The sequence below is a fragment of the Ixodes scapularis genome, unplaced genomic scaffold, assembly GCF_016920785.2.
Source record: "Ixodes scapularis isolate PalLabHiFi unplaced genomic scaffold, ASM1692078v2 PGA_scaffold3__209_contigs__length_174095766, whole genome shotgun sequence".
NCBI lineage: Eukaryota > Metazoa > Arthropoda > Arachnida > Ixodida > Ixodidae > Ixodes > Ixodes scapularis.
This window is the reverse complement of record NW_024609868.1, coordinates 131,466,303-131,489,158: the sequence shown is the minus strand read 5'-3', so window position 1 is coordinate 131,489,158 and position 22,856 is coordinate 131,466,303. Positions and strand designations below refer to the sequence as shown.

General features: G+C 43.7%; 1 non-coding gene and 1 pseudogene across 1 annotated transcript; one reads left to right on the top strand and one right to left on the bottom strand.

Annotated features, from left to right (window-relative positions):
- The first annotated feature begins 1,237 nt into the window (after nucleotides 1-1,237).
- Nucleotides 1,238-1,308, top strand: Trnag-gcc. Its single transcript has one exon. It is a non-coding gene; the product is annotated as a tRNA-Gly (tRNA).
- Nucleotides 1,309-10,140: 8,832 nt separating this feature from the next.
- Nucleotides 10,141-22,856, bottom strand: part of LOC121837291 — a 111,463-nt pseudogene continuing 98,747 nt past the window's right edge.

The following is a 22,856-nucleotide window of genomic DNA, read 5'->3' as shown; positions in this document are numbered from 1 at the left end:
AAATTAAAGACAGACAAACACTCTCACTTTAAGAACGTATATCAGAGACACGTGCCTTGGTGGCTAAAGAATAATCAAAACATTTCGAAGGCCTCCTCCTGCGAGGGCTCAAACCCTATTTATCACTCCCCGCGGAAGCTGAAACTGAGCGCTGGCGTGCCTCAGAGACGGACATCAGAAAGTTCGGTCATTAGGAGCAGCCGAAAGGAGCCGGGGCGGATCGGCGGAAGTGGCGCCACCGCCGTCGCCGCATATTCCCCGTGTTGATCCTGCGAACTACAATGAAACCAAGATGACCTTGAAAAAATACGCGTCCTGCGGCGCAAGTATTTTACTTTTCGGGACGAGGCTGAAAGTACATGAATATATAATATAGGAGATTGGTGGAGATAGGGAGCTTTAAGTTGCTGGCAGCATTTACTGAGCCCGAAAATGTGGCATCGACGACGATTTTTTCTCGAAACATGAGACGAAGCTGCGAACTAGGGATGTACACGTTCGGGGTTATGGTCAAATTTCCTACGGAGCCGCTGTATTTTTAGATACGAAAAGTAGCAAACATAAACTCTAGCGTGCTGAAATGAAAGACTTAAATACATCCTTACATACAAAGTGTAATTGGAGGGTGTAAGGTAAGCTCATTGCCTCTTCTGGTGGAATCTTCATGGCTAGTTCTTGTTCACAAAAGCGATCAGTCAACGCGCCCAAGGTCATAGAAACAATTCCGGCAGAACGCGTACCCTTATTTTCACAATCTTCTTTCCATTTAATAACCGAACTTTCTAGATATACTGCTCTGGCTCGACTTCGATAATTTCGACATCTCTGGGCATTACATCCAACTTGAAGAGCAAGGTCTGAAAAATGTCGCCGTTAATTTCCAAAGTTTTGATTCTTTTGTTTCCGTTTCGACTGAAGGTATTTAATACATTACTATTTTCGCACAGTTATATATGAAACATATCCGTACCTTCAAATTAAAATGCGGAACAATACTTTCAGAAGCAAATTTTCGCTGTCAGATTAACACGGTTAAGACTTAGTTGATAACAAAGAGCTCAGTCACTCACAATTTAATAAAAAAACAGAAAAAAAAAACGTTTCTGCAATAAGAAAATAACAAAACCAAACGATGTCTTTGGCATGTTTAGGTTACTGATCGCCGTAGAGAAATAAAACTTGCTCTCTCAAGGTAAACTGGTCACCTGGCACGTAGTGTGTACCGCTTTGGCTTGAAGCGTCGGTGGTTCAGTGGTAGAATACTCGCCTGCCACGCGGGTGGCCCGGGTTCGATTCCCGGCCGACGCAGTTTTTTGTATTGTTTGTGATATTCATTTAATTTTTGGAGTGATTTCGAAGGCGTAGTCGGATGATTCACCCGGTTTTTACAGAATCCGCGTATAATTTTCACGTAGTCGAAAGCTCGCGCTAAAAGCGTAGAGGATACAAGTTGCTATATATATCGAGGTCAGGTTATGTTGAAAGTGTAACGTAACAAGGGATATAGTGGTGCTTCAAACTAAGATGCTCGAAACAGCAGCACATAATTTAAGTACGAACACTTCAAAACGAAAGAATAACATTTTATTAAATGAAAAACGGTTAAAGTGCAGGCGAGCTGGTGGATATAAGGTGAGTTTGTGAGTATATAAGGATGTGGGACTAAATAAATCTTTTAGCTGCGTTTGAGACGTTCTCTTCTTCACTTGTCTCTGTCCCTTCTACTTTTAAGTTTCTGTTTCTACCCCAGTCTCGGGTTAAGTTCCATCATGATATTAAATGATGCAACAATATAACTCTCGAAGGCATGCATCATCTGTAGAATCGAGATAGCGAAGTTGTCAGGAACCTACGTATTTGCGCCTAAGAAACAAGCCACTACAAATATCAATTAATTCAAACCTACACTAAACAAAACGGCACGGGGGAAGTTTTTTTTTATATCCTTAAAATAGCACTACTTCTAAGATCCTTTGTTTGCGTGATAAGAATGTAAAGACCAACCATATGCACGGGAAGCCATTGCCCCGTTTTGTGCCCAATTGGCAGCTGTGAATGGCTCACTAGAATAATTACATGCACGAAAGAAAACCTGCTTTTTATTTTCTGCTATATTATCGACATTGGACAATTTACCATAAAAATGTATTGAAGCACTTCGCGTTGTGACGACCAGAATACATAAATTAACGTATTAGCTTCATCCCTCCTAAAACAATGATCATACATAAATTTGGATTATTAAAATATAATTCTATTTTTACTACACCAAGTACATCTTAATCTATTTATAGGCTCACATTTTAACATGTATATCACCAGAAGTGCCTTTATTTCACGAGATATTTCTCTCAAATTGATACACAATTGTCAAACACAATATTGAAACTTTGAATTGCCGTATTACACTTCTGGGGGATTTCAGATAAGATCGACCAAAGGGTGGCTGGTCAACGTGTTTAAATCAACTGATCATTTTATATGCCATTGTCTAGTGTCCGGTATAAAGAAATCCCCATTTAGTTTTGACCGGAAAAGGAATTTGGGGGACAGGAAAAATTGTAAGGCATGAAGAGGTGGACAGTTGCAGTAACGCGCACTGATGGAGGGGGCACGTTTGAAAGTGAATAAATAAAACAATCAAATTAGGAGCATTCTAATAGATTTTAGAAACAGATTTTGGTTACAGATTGCTTGTAATATAAAGTAATAATATTTATTTAAATTATATTTATTTTTCTATATATTTCCAAACATGCCTTCCTCATTCTTGTTCAGCTGACCATTCCCCATTCTTGTTTTCCTCATTCTTGTCCAGCTCGCTTGCACCTTTACATTTAATTGTATTGTAATCAAAATGTTTAACCAATTTTCTTAATTACGTACTCGATATTTCGAGGCCGACATTATCTTCTCCTCAGGGGTGACTATGACTGTGGCCTTGGAGGAGCAGTATTTCTTTAATTAAATGTACAAAATATAAAAATAAAAGGGACAGTCTGCTGATCACGCAAAATATGATGCCACTGAGGTGTATGTCTGCCGAGAAATAGGGTGCGCTTAGTTTTTATTTTCAACGGATTTTCAGCTGCTTGCGGGTGCCTCAAGGTCTGGAGAACCTTGTGGTCACAAGCTCGCAGTATCTATTTGTATGTGAGTTTTGAAAAGCGGCACGACGGGGGAGTCCTCGAGCCACCAGTTGCTAGGCGTGCCACTCGGAAGTAACGATTATTTTTACCTGTACATAAGGGGAACAGGTTCTTGCTACCTTTGGGCCCATATACAGTCACCCGTGAACAAGGAGCCGAGCTGGCTTCGAAACGTCGGGCACATTGAAGAAATTGGTTAGAGTCTACGTAGTACTTTTTCTTATTACTTTCCTAACCAGTCGGAGTTCCGCCGAAATGTTTACATTTAAGTGGAACGCCAAAATTGCTATTAAGCCTAAAATACAAACGGCATTATCAAATTTTAGGTTGTATGAAGTTACAATAACAAAAAGGAGTTTAAATACTTGATTAAGACGTGAACTTAAAGCCCACGAATGTAAGTTCGACAGTGTCACAGAAGTAATTTCCCACATATGGCTTCGCTCGTTCTATTCCCATCATTGTGTTACGTTTGTGTCATCCATCTTATGTACCTATCACGAATAGCAGTGGGAAGATGAAAAATATAAACAAAAACATGAACTTGCACATCGTCACCCCTGCAAAGATTTGTACAGGGTGTTTTTGTTTTAGATTTAAGTCTTATTTTAAATAAAAACTGTGACAGCGGCATTTATGCGGTATGTGCAGGCGAGCTACACGGCCAGGGGGACATAGCACAGGGGGCTAATTGCAACGATCAGTAGGCTAATGAAGTGAAATTCCTTATTTAACTTTTCAATTAGGAAAAATAGACATATGGTTCTAATTAAATATTGCTGAGCGTCATTGAAAACCGCTAAATCAACTCTTTTTAGAACGAAATAACGCAGTAGCAGCATTTTACGGCGTTCCGTAACAACTCTTAACTTGGACGCGTTTCTAGTTTTCTGTTTCTTCTCCGAGCGCATGTCTGCGCCCGTGGTCCCGCTCCCCGGTGACTGAGACGGGCAACACACCTGCGCGCTACTTCCCTCCAGCCTACGAATGGGACAATTGGACAGCTTCGCACTGCGACTACCGGGGAGCACGACCGCGGGCACATTGATGGGTTTCAATAAGAAACCGAAGCCCAGAAACGCGTCCAAACTGAGCGTTTTTTCAGAACGCCGTAAAATGCACTGTTCCAGTCTTAATATCCTCCTAAAAAGAGCTAATTGAGAGGTTTTCAATTATCCTTAGAACGATTTTGATTGAACGATATGTGTATTTTCGCTAATTCTAAAGTAAATGAAATAATCACGCTTAATTATTCGACTGATCGTTACAATTGGCCCTCTATTCTATGTCCCCCTGGCCGTACAACTCACCTGCACAGCCCGCATTGTGCAGGTGAGTTACACGGTCAGTGGGACATAGTACAGGGTGCTAATTGTAACGATCAGTAGGCTACATGAAGTAAAATTCCTTATTTAACTTTTCAATTCAGGAAAAGAGACGTATAGTTCTAATTAAATATTGATCAGCGTCATTGAAAACCGCTTTTTCTAAACAAATCTGTAAAGCTTAAAAAACGCCCTGTTTTGTGAACAATGCGTAGCATCTTCGACTTAAGAAAACCAGTGCAGGCCTAATATTAAGGATCGAACACATATGTGCAATTTATCTTCAGAATGTTGTGAAAACTGTTCACGATCTGGCCCATTCCAGGCTTTCTATTAGTGTTGAAAGGTCTTACAGTGTTTTAAACAGCACGCACCAAGTATTTTCTCGAAATTGATAGGTTTCTGAGAATGGACACGTTTAAGTTTCCAGACAGTCATGATGAGAGCAATCCTTAATGTCAAGTGTTCAACTGATTTAGAGTTGGATGAGCGTGTAAATACTGTGGGCGAATATTTAATTTTTATACCATACAATGAGCACAATCATGCCCAAGGACTGGCTCTACCCAGGGGAACATTGTACTGTTGCTACAGCAAGATTGTTTTGCAACACTAGGTTTTTTGTCTTTTTTTTAAACTTTTGCTTTAACTCTGTTTCTAGTAGGGATGCCGCGAACCACCCGAGGTTCGATTTCGAAAGGTTTCGATATTTTCGAACCGAACTGAAGTTCGAATTCGAAAGGTTTCGATATTTTCGACCGTACGGAAATTCGAATTCGAAAAATTCGCAACTTTCAAAAATCGTAGAGTTTCGAATTCAAAAAGTTCAAAGCTTTCACGGTTTCTAAAAGTTCGGATTCGATTATTTCGAATATTTTTTTACTTGAGGTTCGAGAAAATCGAAGATTTCGACCTTTCCCTAACTTGGAATTCGAGAGATTCGAATGTTTCGAATTTTCTTTGGATCTTAAATTCGAAAATTTCGAACGTTTCGAATTCTTATAGACATAAAGTTCGATAAATTCGAAGATTCCGAGACGGAAGAAACGCCGAGCGAAAAGCACAGAAGCTGACACAACTTGAGGTCGAGGAGCGTTCTGCCACACCAGTAGCGTCGGAAGAGGAAAAACGGGGGGAACGGGGGGGGGGGGGGGGGAGTGCTTCAGCTTTTCTCTCTCTCTCTCCTATCCCCTCCCCCCCAGATATTTCGGACTGTTAAAGAAAACAATACGGGGAAAGAGGGCATGGTCGAGCTTATTTTAATCTGAAATTATTTATCCATATGTATAGCTACTGTCGCTCTTCACTGCATAGAAGGTCGCGTAGATGGTCATTGTTAGAAACGCGTTGTCAGAAGGCGCTACTTGTCACATGCTCGGTGGTTCGGAAGTTCAAAGCTATGTCTTTTCGACCTAAATAGCTGTGCCATTAGTAAAAAGTAATAAATAAATAAACATAACAATAAATGCAAACAATAAAAAAAGCTGGAGAAAAAAAAAACAAAAAAAAAACTCAAGAATCTACCGGAAGTGTTGTGTTCTGGCATATTCACAGGCCCAGAACTAAGAAACAAGTTTCTTCTACCAAAATGTGTACAAGCTAAAAGAAACATGTCCCAGAAACGTAAAATGAAAAAACAAAAAAACAACAACAACAAATATATACATATATATATATATATATATATATATATATATATTTATGACGTGCCGAGTTTGCTCAATATTAGAAAAGTTTTTCCCTGAGTTAATTTATTCCTCAACATGAAAATAACAATATATACATTAATTTGTATTCTACAGATGTTAATGATATGTAATGTCCGTGGTGTTAATTTAAATGTGATACCGCAAACAATTTCGACGAAAAAAAAAACAAGTTTAGGGCATAATTGCCCATAGATACATGTTTGGATATTTCTTCGAAACTCGTCTTGGAGCATAGTAATCATATCTTAAGACTACACTTACCTAGGCTATTCATAGATCATTTTTAAAAAGTTTGGCACCTCTACCATAAATATCTTCGGCTATAGCGCGCTTCAAATATGGCAACAAACGACAATTGTCAAAAACCCGTCGTCCTTCCTCGCTCCTTCGGGAATCTATTTCTTTAAAACCAAGCATGCCAGACGATTGAAATAAACGACATTGTCTTTCGCAAATAATGCGGCGCCGCATGTAAAAATGCGAGAAAAAAAATTACGAATGTACCTCACAGCTTGAATCCAAATGAAACCGCCCGCCTTTCTTTCGAAGTTCGACGGACTTCGAACTTTTACCCTAAAAGTTCAAAGTTCGTCGAACTTTCGACTTTTCAGAAATCGGAAGGTCGACAATTTTCGAATTCTTTAGATTAATAAATCGAAAGTTCGAAAATTATCGAATTTCTTAGCGTAGAAAGTTCGAAAGTTCGAAAAGCTTCGAACTTTTTAGTGCAATAAATTCGAAAGTTCGAAAATCATCGATTTATTTAGTCTATTAAGTTCGAAAGTGCGACAAGCATCGAATTTTGCAGCGTAATAGGTTCGAAATTTCGAAAAGCGTCGAACTTCTTACTTTAGCAAGTTCGAAAATTCGACTTCCGTCGAAATTCTTGATATGGAAAGTTCGAAAATTCGAAATCTTTTGAACCTTTCGAACCGCTTGAATCGATCATCGAACTTTCGATTCGAAAAAAGTTCGCGGCATCCCTAGTTTCTAGCAAACACTTCACATGCTTAACAATCCTGAGATAAGCTTCGGGAAGCAGTTTTCCTAGATGAACATATATAATTTCGCTTCATCTACTTTCTCGTAAAGCATTTGAGAGTGCCGAACCCTGTATTGTACGGAGGGAACTCACCGAATGACGCGGCTGAACAGTTTGTTTAGATATATAAGAAACAGTCGGCGCTGTGAAAATATTAATCACATCACTTGCTTATGTAATGCTCGTTGTCGGACATCAAACTGCTTTTACTGTCTACACTCGTTTTCGGGAGACTCATTCACCGAACGCCCTCCCCAGACTGCAGCACTTGGTTTTCCTAAGTATTTCGCAAGAACGTAGATGCAACGGGTTTCTTAGAGTGTGCGTCTCACACGTAGTCTTTATGTCTTGAATGTGCTAACTTTAGCCATGACCATATTCATAATTGTATCCTGATTCTACATAAAAGATTAATTTTTTTGTTTACATTTGTGGTTTTTGACAGTATTTTTATACTCGTGTGTGCTTGTATAGCCGTACTCAAGCCCATGCATCTTGTCTTTCACTAACACAGCAATATATAAAAAAGTTAATGCCGAGTGAGAGTCCGAGGTACCGAATCTGTCATGCGATTTAAGTTAGAGCCAATAGAACGCTCTACAGAGAACCTTTTCTGAAAGGGGGCTCTATGGAGATCGAAATAGCCCATGATGGAATTAAAAAATGCAAGCACTTGTTAGGAATGAATTGGATGAGAGTGATGACCGATTTCTGATGTGTCACAAAAGCTCGGTGGCATAGAGTGTTCGTCATGGTTGTTTAAACTGACAAATTCATGGCCTACAAGTTTCATTTGACAACATTCCTCACTGGAAATGTATTTCAAGATCTGAGCCACCCACTCATGCATGACTGTGTGGCAAACATTCATTTTCATGCGCATTATGGTTTACAAGGTCTAGTTCTGATTTAAAACAAGATAGGATTCTCACAACAAATTGATTTCGAGCATTCTGTCTATCCAAAAATGCTGTCCATAAAAAAATGTACAACAATGGAGGAGCTTCAACCGACTCGGGTAAGCGTGTTCTTGCTTGAAAAGGGCAGACAGGAAAACGTTCTTCGTAAAAAGACAACTCAAAATTCGCTATTTACAAGAAAGTAGAAGACGCCTCCTCCCCTCCTCGTACTACTCGCGTCATGCCAAGTATAGACGAGCACTTCGCTGCAACGAGTGACCGCCTTTTCGCTCCCTTATTCCATCGTTCCAATTGAATAAAATGACTAATCGTTATTTGTGCGTTTTTTTTTGTTACTTATCATGATTACAAAGTCCGCGTCTGAAAAAAAAACGGGTGCTTCAAAGCAGAAAGAAACACATTAACATTTTATTTGAGAGTAATCGATTGGGGAGAGTGTCAGAGACTCCAATGACGATATCATAGCAGTGATCGTTTTCTAGCCACGTGAGGTGTCTCTGGAATCACTTAAAATATATTCATATATGAGAAAGCAGAATGCGATAAAATTACTTTCGTCGTATCCTGACTTGAATAGTTATTTTTAAAAATATAAGGAAGCGAATTATAATATATCAGTCCAATGTTTTCTTTTCTGTTTTTTACGCTTGACTTTATGTTGTAAATAAACACGCGGATTGCGCGCGATTTACTGTTTCTAATTTGCCGGATCCGCTTCGTGTGCGGATTCAAAATCTGCGGATTCAAAATGTTGATACAATAATTTAAGAACATTGTGGATATGGTTTTTGTGCAGATACAAAGTCCGCGGATGCGGATGGTATGCGGATGACGAAACTGTTACCCGAGCAGGGCTCTAACGTTGGTAACAAACCCACAAGGGAAACGGGCGCTGCGAAAATACACTTTTCTCAATGCTCGATTGTCTCCCTCGGATTCTAGCGTCGTCGGCGGTTGTACTTAATGTAAAAAAGGATACACCTTCAAAATAATGATTATATTTAGGTTTAAGAAAGCGTTTTATAATCACACTCACTGTGTTTGAGGCTGGCCTCTACGAGGCGTTCCTGCTAACCCTCATCTAGTGGACTGTGGCCTCGCTAGATATAGCTGATGAAAGCGCGGGAAAATAATTGCGTTCTTTTACTTTTTTTATTGCTTATGTGCTTTCTTTTATCAATCAGGAACCACTGTACTGTAGGGTTCATAATGAGCTAAAAAAGTCATTCATGCTTTCATTGGGTGCGTGACAGTTTTGGGAGAGCTGGGGTTCGAGCTTGGGGTGGAATACGAAATTGAGTTCCCATATTTTGGACTCAAACAAATCAAAAGTTAGTAGAGCCTGCGTGGACTAAACTGGCAGCAAAAAGGCCGAATCGGGCATTTCAGGTTACATAAATATGATTGTATCATTTTTGGGAGTCAATGTTAATAACTTTTAGCTCTTTATTGTAGCTCGTGCTCGGGTACCGAGCTGGATGACAACCTTTACTTTTTTCATCGTGTGTCCTTATATACAATGGTGCCATAGTGGCGTAGCTGTAGCGCTTGTGATGTGGCTGTGTCAGTGAAGTCAAACTTATATCTTTCTTCTGCCAAACTAAAAAAGGAACAGGACAAAAAAAAAATACAGCAAAAAAAAAATAATAATATTAAAAGCAGAATTTACGATCACATTTCTTTCTGTGCGTTAATGGTTAATGTTCGGGCCTTGGGTATCTGTTGGGGCTCCGCCGATGCCTTGAACTTCTCCCGAGGTTCTGGCTTGGGGTTTTGTTTGTAACGGCTTCTCTAGTGGGAACAGGGGTGGTCTGTTGTCTGGGCTGTCTGGGCGAACCAGGGATCGGGATCACTAGCTCCGGCTGAGGCGGCGATGCGCGCAGGTGCTCTCTCGTTTGCGTTAGCACGCGCCCGTCGTCAGTCTCAATCCCATAAGAGCGAAGAGGCTCGGCTCGTTTTAAGACGACTGCTGGAGACCACGTGTGTGCGATAGTGTCAAATGGGGACACCTGCTGATCCTCGTGCAGTTCTGGAAGGGCCCTTGTTGCGTTGTAGTTCGTTCGTTGCTTTTTGCGGATCCCCTGTAGTCGGCTTCGCACCTCGCTCGACTTTACGATGGCTGGCTGCAGGCAGCAGTCGGGAACCGGAAGTAACGTTCGTGTCTAACGATCCATTAGTCTCTGCACAGGAGACTGCAGCAGTTGATCCCTTGGGCTGTTGTGCCATTCCAGGAGGGCGCTGCACAAGTCAAAGGTGTTTTAGCCGCACTTCGTCAGCAGTTTTTTGCCTCTTGTACGGCGCGCTCTGCCAGTAGATTGAAGCGGGGGTGGTAAGGGCTTGACGTCACGTCAGTAATTCGGAATTTACTCACGAAGTCCTTGAAATTCAGGCTATTGAAGGCGGGTTCATTGTCGCTGCACAGTTTTGTTGGCCATCCATGCGTTGCGAAGACTTCTGCACAGACGGAGACCACTAATATGCCGTGGACTGTCGAAGTTCCTTCATTTCCAAGAAAAAGGAGTAAAAGTCAACAATGACTACAAAGGTACGGCCGCCGTAGTAGAGCAGGTCTACGCCCACAACCTGCCACGGGAGGCTTGGCAGCTCATGGCTCAGTAAAAATAGCGTTGCGTTTCTGGGCTTGTGCTTCCTACAAACTTCACATGGGACTACGAGAACCTCGATATCGCTTGACATGGAATACCAATACGTCACTTCTCGGGCGCGCGCCTTCACTTTTGCTTCACTGCCATGTGCTGCATGCAAGATTTTCAAAATTTTCATTCTTTTTGACGCTGGGATCACCACCTTGTAGCCCCTGAAAACATGACCGTCTTGCGCGTGCATCTCTTCTCTGTAGTTCCAAAGCGGTCGAACTTCGTCTGGGACTTCGCGTACCTCAGCCGGCCAAGAAGTTGATGCGTACTCACGAAGCTGCTTGAGCGCCACGTATTTTTCTGTCGCCTGCAGGATGTCCACCAGTCGTGCATCTGAAATCGGTAAGATGGATACAACGTTGACTTAAAATTGTCCGGTTTCATCTTTCAGCATAATCTTGGTTGGAAACCTTAAGAGCGCGTCAGCGAGGAAACGTTCTTTTCCTGGCTTGTAGTTTACTGTGAAAGGGTATCTCTGCAGCACAAGCTTTATTCTTTGTAGACGCAGTGGGCAGTCATAGAGGGGCTTGTAAAAATTGCTTCAAGTGGCTCATGATCGGATTCAGCAGTCACAGACGGGTGCCCCAAGATATAATTCTTAAACTTGCCGCATCCGTGAACAATAGCCAGCGTTTCTTTTCTACTTGGGCATATTTTTGTTGTGTGGGGTGGGGGGGGGGGGGGGGGGGGGCGGGGTGAGTAGGTGATAAGGTGTCCATTCTGAATAATCACTGTTCCAATGCCAGTTTGGCTGGCATCTACCGGTACCGTGATTGGCTTGCCTTTTTCGATTTGCGCGAGCACTGGTGCCTTAATCAGACATTCATTCAGGGCTTCAAAACTGCGTTGTTGGCCCGTTCAGTCCACACCCAAACAATATCTTCGTTAGTAGCTCGTCCAGGGGTGCCGAAAGCGCTGACACGTTCGGTATGAACCTGGCCAGAAAGTTAGTTATGCCAAGAAAAGCTTGGAGTTCCTTACGTTCTCTGGGTTCGCGTACAGTGAGTATGCCATCGACCCGTCCGGGAACTAGGCTCAACCCCCGAGTCGTCAGAATGTGATCTAAGTATCGCGAATGGTCCTGCACGAAACGACACTTTTTTAGATTCAACTTCAGGTCGTGCTGCGCTCAGCGTTACTGCAGACTCTTCAGACTCTCGTCGTGTTCTTGCTCTGTAGTCCCCCAAACTAGAATATCATCCATAACGACTGCCACATTCTTCAGTCCTTCTAGAACACCGTGCATGGCGCGTTGGAAAACTTCTGATGCCGTTGAAATCGCGAATGGCATGCGCAGAAGCCTGTATCTGCCATAGGGAGTACTCACGGTACAGATGTAGGAACTTGCTTCTGTCAGCTTTATTTGCTAGGAGCCGGATGACGCGCCTAAGGTCGAAAAGAACTTGGCGCCGTGCAAACGTGGAGAAACATCCCCTAACGTTGGAACGTTGGTATAAGGTAATGTTCACATAGAAGTGATGTGTGGTTAGGAAGGGTCCAAGCAAATTCTTTGTCTTATTTTGCGAAAGCAACCATCTGACTGGACCATTCGGTCGGTTCTGTTTGCTTTACGGTGACACGCTCAGCTTTAATGCGTCGAGCTGGCGATCTTGGCTTTTTCCTGGAGAGCCACGTGCACTCGTCTGGCAGCTTCCGCGACGCCCTTGACTCCTGGCTGTAGTTTCATGTCGTAAACAACATACTTTAGCTGGCCGAGTCCCTGAAAAACGGCTTCAAAGAGACGAGCCGCCTCGTAGAGTTCCGTACCGCTCACACCTACAACGCGGATAATGAGTCCTAGATGTTTGCTACGCTGCCGCTAAGTGTAACTGGGGCCTCTTGGCTCAAAACGGAGAATCCAACTTGACTTGTCTTGCCTTTTTACTGCATGTCAAAGCACACGTTTTCTGACGTACTCTGTGAGTGGCCGAACAACGTGTTTAGGATGACACTACATTTTCTGGTTGGCTTTGTTGTGAGTTGGCATAGTGTTGCCTTCGAAATAATGCAGTAGTTTGCTCCTGTGTCTAGTTTACAGCAAACGGGCATGCCTTCTAGGTTCACTGAAGCAGTCCAAAGATATTCACGAGACACAGTACCAACGGTCAACGATCCTAGATAAAATGTCTCGTCAGCGCTAGCCATAGCTTCACGCACTTTTTTGGCGAAGGCTTCTGCATCCTGGCTTTGTACCTGATCCTTTGTATACTTTAGCAAAGTAATTAAGCTTTCCGCAATTATTGCATTTTTTTCCAAGCCGCTGGGCAAACGCTAGTCCTGTGCGCAGCGAAACCACACTTTTGGCATGGTCCCTTGCTTCCTTGAGCCGCGTTGACTTCAATCTCATGTGTTTTTTCCTCGTTTCGTATTCGCTCACACCTTTCCTCTCCTTGCTCCCAAGCTCTGCACATTTTTCACCGCCTCGGTGTACGACGGGTTCTCATTAACTAGCTTCTGCTGAAGTTTCTTGTCTCGAATGCCGATAATTACTCTACTTGGAAGTAGGCGTTCTTCCAGCCACTCAAATTCGCAGTTCTTTGCTAGGACACGAATTTCTGTCAACCGTCCGTTAAAGGGCTCCTCTTCTTCCTGATCCCTCGTACAAATACGAACTCGTTGTGGGCCAAGTTCACGGAGGGCCAGTAGAAGCTATAGAACTTATCGATGATAGTATCTACGTCGTGCTTCTGGTCTTCGCTCGCAAATGTGAACGTGCTGAAGGTCTTTCTTGCATCTCCCCCTATGATAATTAACAGGGTCGCCACCTGGACTCCTTTTAGTTGGCGGTTGAGGAACGTTGCCATCGAAAACAGTCGAAACTCACATTTCCACGTCTTCCAGTTCCGCCACACGTCTCCAAATATGTCCAGGGGCTTGGGTGGCTGCAGTAGCGTTGTACATGGCAGCGCGTCCAGCTTTTGTGCCGTTGCCATTGTATTTTTTATTGCATTACGGCACCTGGGCCAGCGGTTCGAATCCGTTCTCACACCATGTAGCTCGTGCTCGGGTACAGAGGTGGATAACAACTTTTACTCCGTTCATCGGATGTCTATATATACGTGGTGCCCTAGGGGCGTAGCTGTAGCGCTTGTAATGTGGCTGTGTCAGTGACTTCATACATTTACGTCTAGTACGTTGGCAAATAATAGAATGCAACTGAAATGTTTTTTTTTTATTTTTTTTTTATTTTATGCTGGTTTTTAATGCCACCGACCACCCAGCCGTGCCTTTTGACAGAGTTCTTGACTGTCAGAAACAGTTAAAACAAGGAATACTGGAAAGGCAAACCCATTCGCTGTGAACTGATTACGCGCTTACCAGTGCCTACGACAATACTCGCACTTGACATTCAGCAAGTCAATAACTTTTAATAATATATTGCGCATTCCACGCTATGCCATTGTTTTCCAAACTGAATTTTTTATATATATCAGGTAACACAGAACGCCCAGAGAACTGATTCGACCCAAGTTACTTCACGACAATGATGTATTAATAATAAAAATATATTTGTTGATATGCGTGTGCCCTAACAACAACAAAAGGTCATCTCTTTGGTGTACAAACAGGATGCATGCATAAAATAATGGAACGCGCGCGGTTCCGCCAATCGCTACGGCGACGCCGACGACGCTCCACGCGGAAACGGGCGCCTAATGCCTCGTTCACACTTGCGTACCGGCGGCCGGACCCCCGAGAATTCAGACGCTCGGCGACGAAAGTAGGCATTATTTCCGTTTGAGAACGAGATCGCTCTGGGACAAATTTTGAATGAAAGATAAAAGTTTTCTCTCGCCGCAAGTCAATCAGAACGCACCGCTGAAGTGGCACTTGCGGACGTCAGATCCCCGCTAACAAGTTGGTGACGATGGCGACAAGACGCGCGCGGGCAAGCAGGAGGTGTGGGAGCTCTCGTCAGGCCTCGTCTGTTCGGGAAACTGCGAGACGCTCGCGCCGCGCACTTCGCAAGCGGCAACAAATGCGAACGGCCCGATCTTTTTTCGGCGAGATAATCCAGTTCGGCGCGAGTGCGTATTTCGCAAGTGTGAACGAGCCATAGGTGCTGCGCTCTAAAAGGAAGTTACGAGTGCAAAACAGAGTTAATAAATAAAACATGCGCAATTCACAAACTGGCAAAAAGCACGTTTTACTTTTTTCGTGAAAATAGGCGCAAGTTGAAGGAACGCTTATTATATAAGGCTTACAATTAAATAGGAAAATAGCTGAACAAGTCTATCGTTGAATTATCGTTGGATTAAAAGAGCGATACTAAGCGCTTTAAATCTGACAAAAATGCACGATATAAACATGAAAGGAATTGTGATTTACGAGATGGAACGTGGCCATTTACTTCAGCTACAAGCCTATTATTTTCTACAATTCCATTTACTGCGTAGCCCAAGAAATCATTTCGGGGCATGCGTAGGTAGAGCTTGTTTTTTCAACAGCGCTAAGGCAAATAAATGAACGCAACTTATTTCTCTTCTAAAACAACCCATTCATCTATGTTTGAGAAAGGCCAAGGACTCTCCAGGGGTTATCTCAGGAGAGTGCATTCAGAACCTCCTCCATACTCTCAAAGCCTGGCACTTCGACGACGGAGCCATAGAATGCCCGTTCGCAAATTTTGAGCGCGAGGATCTGGTAGTACAGAGCATCAAAGAGCCACATCGCTCGGGAGATGCATGTTTCAGCGCCTCGCCGCAGCGGGGTGCCCAGTCACGGGGCTCTCCTCCCATCCGTTATCTGCCGCTCTACCTTTTTCATTTCGGCGGCCGCCTCTAGTGGCGATCTGCCTGGCTTTGTCAGTATAGGGGGCTATGGTAGAGTACTCTTTGTTCTCAACGCCGTGCGTCTCTGTCTGTTCGATTTTTTTTCCTTTCCTTCCTCTCCATAATTTTTCTGGCATAATCACAATCACAATCACTTTATTTCCTTAAAGATCACCTGGGGGTGCTACATAAAGGGTGGGTACAACAACATATCATTGTAATTCTGTAGTTCTACGGGCAAGGAATGATGGTGAGGAGGGTATACGGTGCGGGTGCGTGGACTAGGGACTTGAAGTGCATGGCCGATGCACCGTGATTTGCTTGAAGGGGGATGATGTACGGCGCATGGGGGAGCGAAGCATAATCATACTTTTCGAATAAACAGAGGCTAGCAATCCGGTGACGACACGATAAATTTGCTAGGGCTTATTCAAGCCGCAATGATGGTGTCTTGATATCTTATGAATATAAATAATAAGTGAATCTGGTGACTCGATCTTGTACAGCTTCGATTGCGTTACTAAGTTATATTTTATGTGGGCTTGAGAAAAGTTGAGATAGAAGATGCGTATTCTAGCTTTGATCATACAAGTAATTTAATGCCAGTAGTTTTACGTGTTGGGCGTCGGACCGTAAATGACGCTTCCCAAATTACTGTGTTATATTTGGAAATGAGATAATGTTGGTAATATACATGAACCATGATAACTCGCTGCATTATAAGATTCCACTAGTTCGATAGTAATAATAGCGATAACATAGAAGAAGTCATAGCTGTTGCAGCGGCGGTGGAAAAATATGAGTTTAAATTTGTTCGACTTTAGTATGATTAGCCAGTGGCTGCACTACTGTTGTGCTTTGTCCAAACCATTATGGAGGGCAGTGTGGTCAAAAGCGTAAGTGACTGACTGGTAAATAATACAATCATCGGCAAGCATGCGCATATCGAACTATGCGCGCTACGGTAAGTCTTGGATGTATATTAAATCAGAAGCGGACTAAAAACAAACCCTTGCGAGACACCCGATATTACTGCGAGGGAACTTCATGTATGGTTGTAAATAAGCACTATTAGGAGCGAATATTTAAAAATGTTTTAATCCAATTGCCGACATGAGTCTTTATGTTCGACTGCGCGAGCTTTAGTACCAGCGCTTAAATAGAAAACAAACACACTACGAGCACTGGTTTTTACAGTGGAAGTTAGTTTGAAAAGGGTAAGATCATGAAAAAAAAATTGAAGTGGCAATTTCCAAGAAAGGCTGCACAACTCAAATTTCATAACACAGGTCAACAACTGCGCTGAACAAATGTAAACAGCCCCAGGGGGCAGCAGAATTGTTCTAGCTACCAGGGGTCGCGAGAGTCACAATAGTTGCATCATCATCATCATAATGGCGGTGACCTAGGAGAGTTTCTTGGTAAGCTGTATAAATAGTGACTTTAGAATAAGATATATTTTAGATAGAGTACTCTGAAACATGACTCACTTTGCTCATTAAAGTATCGATTAAATTTGCTGCAAAAACTTTTTTATGCTTACCACCCTAAAGAGAGTTGCACCTCCACCCAAATATTTCCCATTTTAATTTCTAAAGTAATTTTATTTCGTACGCATCATCGTTACTAGGCACTCCAACTATGCTCTAGAAGAACATTTGTAGTTTGAGTGTAATTATGTAAGGCACGCGCATGGTATAAAAGCAGCACGTGACAAATTATATATATATATTTTTTTTTTATTTCCAAGTTTTCGCGGTATCGTGCCACCTTATACAATCAGCCGTAAATTCCAGGGTACATTCCGAAACCGCGGCGGCGCCATCGAACGCGACGGACCCTGCGGAATCCAGGAAATCTTCTATAGCCCAAGCCGAGGCCTGGCATGCCGACTACACGCCGTGCACGATGCATGTAGACCTGTGCAGCAGCCAGCGTAAACAGGGTTACCAGGACGAGCGAAATCACCAGGGTTGTTTTACAGGACATGATGCGATTCTTCCGTCCTGCGCATATACATAAACATGTACACAGAATGGTAAGCGTTTTGTGTGTCGGCGTGTGCCTTGCACACATAAAGCTTGTTTATTATGCTGCCAGCGGCAACATGAGAAAGGAGCAAAATGCCGCATGGGGTTCCCCCGCACGCTGAGGCACAAAACACCGACTGTCGCTCTGCGAACATGGAGACTTTAAGCACCCGCCAGATCAGAGCAGTCATTGCTCGCCTTGTCTTGTCCTACCAAGATGTCAAGCAACTGGAGGGCATTGACGAGCCTCCACGAAAGCCTATGCTGGGCAGAAGGGCATAGTCAAATCTAAAATTGCAATAACATATCCTGCTGCGGTAATAATGAAGCGAAGTATATAGAATAAAAAGAAACAACAACTGAATGTCCGGTATGGCGGAGCCCATGCACAAATGCTGCAGAGCGTTTATACTAAATGCCTTAATCCAATTCAATTTCTTTTTTAATAGTTTAAGGCACCCGTGACTAGCTGCAATACTTTTGTGCCGTATCAGCCGGAATTGCGCTTGCCCACTCATCTTTTGCGGCACTCAAAAGAGCAAAGTTTTTTTTTGTACTTTTGTTTCTTAGGACCTAATGAAATTCTACTAAAGTAAATATGTTTCCATGAAAGTACACGCTCAGTGTCCGCACAGCTAACGGATGTGAGTTATTGCCGCCTTGTCTCAGGTTATTAATGCACGTTTTTTTACACTTCTAGTTACCATTTATGTGTTGCATGATTCCTCAATCCTTGTCTTTATCCGTGTTTTATCATTTGTTTTTAGTTTTCGCTCCCATATTTATTGGATTTAACTTCTCCAGTGCGTGATGACGATTGTAACACACGTAGAAAGTATTTTAGCAAATGTGTTTTAGGAGGGTCATACAGAGTTTTATGTGCCCGCAAGTGCTCATTTCAACCTACATTTTGCTTGAGTTGCAGACTTTAGTGTGCATCAAACATAAGAAATAAATTAGAATTATGTAGTCGCGTTAACACTCTCAGAACACCGGCCTAACATTTAAGGGAGGCTAGTAATTCGAACAAATGACAAGCGCAAGTTGGTCCCATATTCTGTTAACCGTTTTATTTAATTTTTGAATACTTTTTTAAGTTTTGTCTATGCTGTTTTTTTTAATAATGTGTCATTTGGGAGATAACTACGCGGTAGGTCTACAGACCTCTTTGATCAATATTGCACAAATCGAAAAATGATTTTTACTACAGTTAATCACTACAAGAAACATACAGACACCCAAGAACTAAAAAACTCAACGCGAGCGGCCTTTTTTTTTTTTTTTTTTTAAGCGAGCGTTTGATTGTAGGCTTGCACCCGAACTAGCGGTGACGTCACGGGCTTGTCTGCAAAGCAGAAAGGGGGTGTCCATCAAAACAAACTAACGCTGTCTTCTGTCTCGCTCACCGTTATGGAAATAAAAGGATGGAGACTATTTGGGGAGAGGCGAGCGCGCCACTCACTCGTGCAAGAGTGGGTGAAAAAACAATGCTTTCCTTCATATATTTTCTGTGTGTGTGCGTGTGTCGGGAGGGGGTGGGGGCAATTAAAAAAGCCAGCATGAAAGTCAAGCAGGTTTAGCTGTTTTTTAAGCTGGTTCAAGCTGGTTCGAGCTCGAACCAGCTGAAACCAGCTTGAGCTCGAACCGAGCTCAAGCTGGTTTGAGCTGGTGAAACTGATTCAAGCTGGCTCGAGCTGGCACTGCAGCTGGCAAGCTGGTACTTGAGCTGGTTCGAGCTGGTACTGAAGCTGGTTCAACCTTGTCAAGTTGGTTCAAGCTGGTTCGAGCTGGCACTGCCGCAGGGAAAGCTGGTACTTGAGCTGGTTCAAGCTTGTCAAGCTGGTTCGAGCTGGTTCTGAATTTGACCCAAGCTGGTTCGAGCTGGTCAAGCTGGTCTTGCTGGGAGCGCGCGCGCCAAGGTCGGCTAGGGCGGGGGCGAGGCCACGTCGTGTTCTTTGCCCTCCCGTTTCTGGTAGACGACCGGGCGCTTTAGGCGCGCTGCGAGCTTCCTTGTGTGTGAGAAAAGAGAGAGAGAGAGAGAGTTGTAGGAACGGAGAATTTGAGACAAGTTCGGCTATCTCGGGCAGATTTTCAAAGCGACGGCTGTGTGCGCGTTGCTTGGAGACTACTTGAACGGCGGTGCAAGCGAAGCGGGATTTGAGAAGACAGCAAGCGGCAGTCTGTTTAGCACGGGAAGAAGTCGGACGCCCCGACCGAGGCGTCGTTTTGTGTCTTCGAACATGTGTGTGCTCGTGAACGACGATGGTGCCGAGGAGTATCACTAACGCCACCCAAGCCACACGGATTCCTTCGCCTCTGCCGTCTACGCAAGAGGCTGATTCGCCCCCATTACTGGCGAGATCCAGGTTCGCTTCCCTCATCCGTGTAGTATTTTTATTGTTATTGTCGGTTCTTTGGCATGTGTCTAGTATTTTTCGTGTTGAGAGATAAGCAATCTAGTTTTCATAGCATTGTTTGTTTTGCAACGAGAACCACGGCCTGTGAGTCGGTTTGTACTGTGTCGGCGCGGAGGATGTGTAGCATCTGATCTCATGTGAGCAGGCCGCGAATACGAAAATACTAAACTAGATGCCGAGCTGGCTTTTCTGAAGAATTTGGATTGTTTATCCTGCGTATTAATTTAAACTGGGTAAACGGGTGGGAAAGTCCACCATGCAGTTTAACCAGCATGACCAGTTCACCCAGCTTGACCCAGCATTTTCCCAGCATTCACCCAGCACGACCCAGCATCAAACCAGCTTGACCAGCACGGCAAGCTGGATATGCTGGAGCATTAACCCAGCATGAAGATGGGATGCTGGGACCATCTTATGCTGGTGCTTTCAATAAAGTGGGGGGGGGGGGGGAAGCGGCAGCGTTTTGTTGTGTATATTTCTTATTTGTTCCCTGTTCTTTCGTTTTTTTACAGACACCTTGCTAGAGACTGCCATCTCTTGGCAGCTGTGAAATTCCTGTACAATGCCAGACTAAAACCGCAACGTCACGGAACGCTGTACGCGTTTGATTTGGAGTAGAAAGTAAAGCCACATCCACAGAAAAATGTGATGACGCCAGCGACTCTGCACTTTCAACGCTATTTGATTGGCTCGTAGGCTCCTAGCATTGGGTGCACTCAAAGTTCCGCTATCTCATGGAATGACTTTCACATTCCATAATGTCAGCTGTTCAGCCATTATGCAGTGGTTCCGGCCATCTAATAAATACAAAACCTGACTTTTGGAAAGGGTTATTTGCTGCGTTTACATGAATGCGAGAGTAGCGCATCAAATTGAGAGAAAACCAATCACACGCGCCCAGTCCCTCTACTTCTTTTTCTTCTACTCAATCACAATCGTCATATCTCAAATCGATGCGCTATGGTCGCACCGATGTATTCGCGTGTTATGAGTGCCTACTATTTACAACTTCGTGAATCCTTCCCTCTTTTTACTCGGACAACTGCGACTCATACGCAGATAATAAGGGCATTTCATTTGCGATCGGCTCCCACCGTCTTTTTCACTTGGTCAAGTGAGTGACGTCAGCCCTACTTCAAACGCAAGCGAGCAGTCAATCGCTCCCGAAAAAATACGCATGCTCACGTGGAGTTAATTTATTTCTGCCTGACTGCACCTTCACTACAAGGAGCTGCAATAAAAATCTACCTCCGAAACTTCATTCTCTATTAATTTTCGCAGCAAACCAAGACAGAAAAAGCTCGCAAGATATCTCATCGAATGTAACGTCATTGTGGACTTCCGTAATTTGGCAGCCTTTATCCTGCAGGTAGCACACTTGTTTGGTTTAGCTGGGGCCAGGATTGGCCATTACTTGTGATAGCTTGGCCACGACTGTCCAGCCATTTACGTCTGTATGCCAGCCTGGCGTTTCACAGTCTTTCCTTGCTCCAGAAAGCCATGGAACTGCCAAGGAACGTCTTCCTTGATTGACCAACCAATGTCCTTGGTCATTGATGGCCAGTGTAAACACGCCGCTGCCAGTATTTGATGTACCCTGGTTGTCTATTGATTTTCCTCAGTCAGAGATGGCCAGGGTAGCAATGACTCTACCAAGCTTTGAGGTTCCATGGTGGTTCACAAGCAACAGCCAATATTCGGGCATGTTGCCAGATTGAAGATAGGGGGAGCCAAGGAATCTCAGAAAATTGCCGCTATGCAATGTTCCGTGGCTCAAGCTCGTATTTTATCGGACCCAAAATGCCCGCTGAAAGACACTGTTACTCTATAGTTCGTTTAACTTTTTCATCTTTTTTTTAATTCGTATGAGCGTTTTCTTAGCATAGTTTTGGTGCATTGTGGCACGAGCCCTTGCACCAGAAAGCGACATTTGAGTGCAAGAAGTCTGTTTCAGCTAGAAACATAAAAAATAACACGTTTTCCCCTTTGGAAAAGAAAAAAAAACTACTTGAAAACAGTTTGGATATGAACAGGCCAAACCCGATATGAACTGGTTGTAGTAGAATTGTACCGGACAAATTGGTCATCAAACTGTCGAAATTGGTCGAACTCGAACTTTATAACTCTCCCTCGAACTTTATAACTGTCCCGCTTTTTACCGCGGCCTTTATCTACCCTGGCTTGCACGGAGAAGCCGCTTCCAGCGCAAGTGTCCGAGGCGGGGAGCCTCCAACGTGATGTTGGAAAAGCGTGGGAAATATTCCGCACCCCAGATGAAGGAGATGATGCAGTGTCCCCGCGCGCAGCGCGGATGCCTTCAAAGAGGAGAGCTGCTCACAGTGCAAGGACAGGGAGCGCGCGGGCCAATCAGCGTGGCCCTCACGTCCACTCGAAGCGCCAGTTTTAAAACGGCGACAACGCAGTTCCGAAAAAAAAAAAAAAACGGATTTGGCGTTAGTGGCGCGAACCTGGGTCATTGTTCGCGCTGCTGTTCTGCTTGGGGAACTTACAAGTTGCTGTGTTTGAATAAGATATGAGTGCTGCCTCTGCCGATGGTTCCTATGGCTGATGACGTCCTCCGCCTGAGTTCCACTCGCTCGTGGGCGAAATGGCTGCATCCCAGAACGGCGTGTTCGGAATTCGCTCCGTCCTCACTGCAGCGCGGACAATGGCTGTCTCTGTCTCGGCGCCAGCGAGCCAGGTAAGCAGGCTCGGCCATTTGGATTCATTTTCATAATCAGTATAATGTGAAACTCAACCGTTTTGCAACCCGATTTGGAACAGCTATGCTAGTAATACAACCGCCAGTGTATACATTGAGCTTCAGAGATCCTC